General features: G+C 44.0%; 1 long non-coding RNA gene and 1 pseudogene across 1 annotated transcript in view; one reads left to right on the top strand and one right to left on the bottom strand.

Moving 5' to 3' along the window:
• The window catches only part of LOC119315311, a 7,636-nt gene extending 6,720 nt beyond the window's left edge, over positions 1–916 (bottom strand). Inside the window, exon 1 of the long non-coding RNA XR_005152688.1 lies at positions 780–916. This is a non-coding gene — a long non-coding RNA (uncharacterized LOC119315311). The remainder of the gene's footprint in view (positions 1–779) is intronic.
• Positions 477–5,203, top strand: part of LOC119315310 — an 11,289-nt pseudogene continuing 6,562 nt past the window's right edge.

Here is a 5,203-nt window from a genome sequence, read left to right as displayed (position 1 = left end):
TGAAGAAGAAGAAGAAGAAGACTGGTTTATAACAGTAAAAGAAGGGATCCCATAAAAGAAAGTTGAAATGCTGCCCTAAATATATATGTTAGGCACTTTCTGCATATACACCGCTGCAACGCATGGGCAATTAGCTAGTACACAGCAAAAATGCACACTCAGCATGATATACGAGCTTTCCCTAGCTCCTCCACGACCAGTAGAATCTTCCTGGCATACTGTCGCCAGTAGAATCTTTGCAAAATCTTCACAAACTGTTTCTTTCTCGAACGCGCACTTTTTCCTGTTCACAAAAGGATGCATCAAGAACTGATTATTTTTTGGTTAGTATTAGTGAGGAAAGATGAGATTTGTTCGGTGAAGCGAAGCCGGTAAGACAAGTGATGTCAGGTCAAGTAAATTATGGCATGCTGTAATAATTATATACAGATTGGGTCAAGAATGAGTGAATGCCTGCAAAAGCAATATTCTGTGTGGTCCATATTCAGTAAGATTGGGAAATTGACTTGTCAGTGGATTATAGCAGGCAGCCGTGAGTGGAACGTCATAGTGTGAACCAGCCATTTTTTTCCTTTGTGCTGACTACGACTGCAAGGACCAAAATGTTAATGGAAGCAAGATCTTTTTCCCCCCCTCATGGTATTTCATGAGTAGATCACCATTGATGTCTTATCCAGCAAGGACACAACATAAGCCCTGGTTTCCATCCTAGTTTCACCAGAAAACCATGCAGACACTCCAGTTTTCAAACCTGACACAGAGCAAGAAATTGCACATACCTTCCCTTGGTCTTGCTCTTGTGCTGCTGATCTCCTTGGCCTCTCCGACCAGTTCCTGTACACAGCACGAGGAGGCCTCCCTTCGCCAGTTCCTTGCTGAGCTCTCGCGGGACGGCGGCCTCGCTGCCGCATGGCAGGATGGCACGGATTGCTGCACTTGGAAAGGGATCACCTGCAGCAGTTATAATAGGACGGTCACTGGTGTTTCACTGGCTTCTCAAGGCCTCGAGGGGTCCATCTCACCGTTCCTTGGCAACCTCACCAGCCTCTTGCGCCTCAACCTGTCGTGCAACTTGCTGTCCGGTGGTCTGCCAGTGGAATTGGTGTCGTCCAGCAGCATCACCATACTTGATGTCAGCTTTAACCAGCTCAATGGAACACTCCACAAGCTGCCATCATCAAACCATGCCCGGCCTCTCCAGGTACTGAACATCTCAAGCAACTTATTTTCAGGACAGTTGCCATCCACCACATGGAAAGAAATGAAGAATCTGATTGTAGTCAATGCCAGTAATAACAGCTTTACAGGGGACATACCAACTCATTTCTGTAACAGCTCACCATCATTCGCTGTGCTTGATCTGTGTTTAAATAAATTCAGTGGCAACATCCCCCAACGACTTGGTGATTGCTCCAAGCTGAGAGAGCTCAGGGCCGGGTACAACAACCTCAGTGGAACACTTCCAGATGAACTCTTCAATGCTACTTCATTAGAGCACCTCTCTTTTCCTAACAATGATTTACATGGAGTACTTGATGGTGCACACATAAGCAACCTCAGAAATCTGTCTACTCTTGATCTTGGAGGGAATAGCTTCAGTGGCAATATTCCATATTCTATAGCTGAGCTAAAGAAACTAGAGGAGCTCCACCTAGATCACAACAACATGTCCGGGGAGCTGCCATCAGCTCTGAGCAACTGCACAAATCTCATAACAGTTGACCTCAGGAGCAACAATTTTACTGGAGAACTTACCAAGGTCAATTTCTCCAACCTGCCCAAACTAAAAACTTTAGACCTTCTGTACAACAACTTCAGTGGCAAAATTCCCGAGAGCATATACTCTTGCAGCAATCTGATTGCACTGCGACTATCTGGCAACAAATTAAATGGGCAGCTTTCACCACGAATAGGTGATCTGAAGCACCTCACTTTCCTGTCACTTGCTAAAAATTCTTTCAAAAACATCACAGATGCACTTCGAATCCTTCAGAGCTGTACAAACCTTACAACCTTACTTATTGGGCAGAACTTCAAGGGAGAACTCATGCCAGAGGATGACTGGCTTAATGGTTTTGAGAATCTTCAGATTTTGGACATCGAAGAATGCCCATTGTTTGGGAAAATACCTCATTGGATATCAAGGCTCGCAAATTTGGAGATGTTATTTTTAACTAGCAATCAACTCACTGGACCAATACCAGGCTGGATCAACTCCCTAAGCCATCTCTTGTACATGGATGTGTCAAACAACAATCTTACAGGTGAAATCCCGTTAACCTTAATGGAAATGCCAATGCTAAAATCAATTGAAAACGCAACTCATTGGAAGGCAAGGCCAAGGGTCTTTGAGCTGCCTGTTTATGATGGTCCATCACTTCAATACCGCGTTGTTACATCTTTCCCGACAGTGTTGAATCTAAGCAACAACTACTTCACAGGTGTGACCCCCCCACGGATTGGTCAGTTGAAAGTGCTTGTTCTACTTGATTTCAGTTTCAACAAGTTATCCGGGCAGATCCCACAATCGGTTTGCAACCTCACAAACTTGCAGGTGCTAGACTTGTCCAGCAACAATCTCACAGGTGTTATCCCAGCTGCATTGAATAGCCTGCACTTCCTTTCAGCATTCAACATTTCGAACAATGACCTAGAAGGGCCTATTCCATCTGGAGGCCAGTTTAATACATTTCAAAATTCTAGTTTCGATGGGAATCCAAAGCTCTGTGGCTCTATGCTCACTCACAAATGTCGTCCAGCTTCAACACCTCTAGTTCCAAGAAAACAAGGAAATAAGGTCATTTTTGCAGTTGCATTTGGTGTGTTCTTTGGAGGTATTGCTTTTCTTTTGTTGCTGGGGCGTCTCCTTGTCTCAGTCAGGATGAAGGGTTTTACAGCAAAAAGTCGAAGGAAGAATAACGGAGGCAATGAGGCAACTTCATTCTACTCTAGTTCAGAGCAAACACTAGTGGTGATGCAGAGGCCACAAGGAAAAGGGGAAGAAAACAAGCTCAAATTCGCCAACATTGTGAAAGCTACGAACAACTTTGACAAGGAGAACATCATTGGATATGGAGGTTATGGATTAGTCTACAAGGCAGAGCTACCTGATGGATCCAAGCTGGCAATCAAAAAGCTCAATGGTGAAATGTTTCTGATGGAAAGAGAGTTTAGAGCAGAGGTTGATGCACTCTCCATGGCACAGCATGAAAATCTTGTACCATTGTGGGGTTACTGCGCACAGGGAAACTCAAGGCTGCTCATTTATTCTTACATGGAGAATGGCAGCCTGGATGATTGGCTTCATAACAGGGATGATGATGCCAATTCCTGTCTTGACTGGCCGACTCGGCTCAAGATTGCACAAGGAGCGAGCCTGGGCCTTTCTTATATCCATGATGTCTGCAAGCCTCAGATTGTCCATCGTGACATCAAATCCAGCAACATCCTACTGGACAAAGAATTTAAAGCTTATGTTGCAGACTTTGGGCTAGCCAGATTGATCCTTCCCAACCAAACACATGTCACAACTGAGTTAGTTGGCACAACGGGTTACATTCCCCCTGAGTATGGGCAAGCATGGGTTGCTACGTTAAGAGGTGATATGTACAGTTTCGGGGTAGTCCTTCTTGAGCTGCTCACATGGAGGCGACCTATTCCAGTCCTGTCTACGTCAAAAGAACTTGTCCCGTGGGTTCTACAGATGAGGTCTGAGGATAAGCAGATTGAGGTCCTGGATCCAACACTTAAAGGAACAGGGTATGAAGAGCAAATGCTGAAGGTGCTTCAAACTGCTTGCAGGTGTGTCGATCATAATCAATTCAGGAGGCCAACTATCATGGAAGCAGTCTCCTGCCTGGCCAGTATAAATGCTGACCTGGACACATGAAAGTCAACCACGAGTGGATAAATTCCACATGGTAGCTAATATTGTACTTTACACAGAGATTCAATTTTTCCAGCTTCACTAGAAGCACTAGTTCTGATTAGCCTTACTTTATTTGTGTACAGTGCCCAACAGATTCGCATTTTGAACTTTACATATGTTTTTTAGGAAAGTTCTTCTCAGTTCATCTTCATTGTGGATGCTTCTTAAAGTATTATGTATGCTCAAGCTTTACAAGCTTGGGGAAAATAATAAACAAGTGAAATTATCGCCTTGTTTTGTCAGTGAATGTTAAACATGGTTTCCATTCAAGTGCAGACACTATTGGTTTCAGCTGTTTGCTTCAGATTAATGGATTCGCTTGTTGAAACTTGAAACCAGCAGTGTTGGAGTTGGATTGTTATATATACTACCGAATTTTGGTCCAAGCATGGAATTCAGTGGATTGAGAACGCAATACAGCTACGATATATGAACCCACGGACCTTGCGTTGCAGCATGATCGATGCGACTCACCGAGCTACCCCCGACGGCCACGGTCGCCGCCCTATAGACGATGTCCGGGTCGGCATTTCGCAGAACAGGTTGAGCGCGCCACGCTGCTGCGGTCCGCCAAGAACGCGCCGTGGCGTTCCCCACGGCGGCTCCCCAAGGACGACTCTGCGCCGGAGGGATAGTTTCATGTAGCACGCTTGGGAAGAAGAGATCCTGCGAAGCAACGGCGGTCGGCGGCGCCCGTACGGTGGCGGGAGGGGAGGAGGTAAGAGTGCTGGAGGTGCGGCTCGCCGGAAGTTTTTTTTTTCCTTTTCTTTTGGACTGGACTCATCGGGGGAGAGGCTACAGCACAGCGATCGCCCTTGATGGGTCGGCCCAGTTAGCTGCCACTGCTACCTGAGTTTAGTGCGTCAGGTGCCAGTTTTTATTGATTTATTTTCATTTTTGGTTTTTTTAGTTTTAGCTTGGATTTCTCTTTTCCTTTGGTTTCTTTATTCTTTTCTAAAATTTATTTAAAAAATGGAATTTAAAAACTTTCATGGAATTAAAAAAGTTCGCTTGCATTTAGAAAATGTTCGTCCTCTATTTAGAAAATGTTCATCATGTTTAATGTGTATTGGAAAAATACTCATGGTATTTATAAAAATGATCACTGTGTATTATAAAAAGTTTAGTCATGTTTTAAAATTTTGGTCATTGTGTATTAGAAAAATGTTATCTGTAACTAAAGAAAATGTTCGCCTTGTATTTTTTTAAATGTTCATGAATTTTAAAATGTCAATGCAAAACGAAATAAGAGAGAGAGAGAGAAAAAAAAGGAAA

Source organism: Triticum dicoccoides, chromosome 6A (assembly GCF_002162155.2).
Source record: "Triticum dicoccoides isolate Atlit2015 ecotype Zavitan chromosome 6A, WEW_v2.0, whole genome shotgun sequence".
Taxonomy (NCBI): domain Eukaryota; kingdom Viridiplantae; phylum Streptophyta; class Magnoliopsida; order Poales; family Poaceae; genus Triticum; species Triticum dicoccoides.
This window is presented reverse-complemented; position numbering and strand designations above follow the sequence as displayed.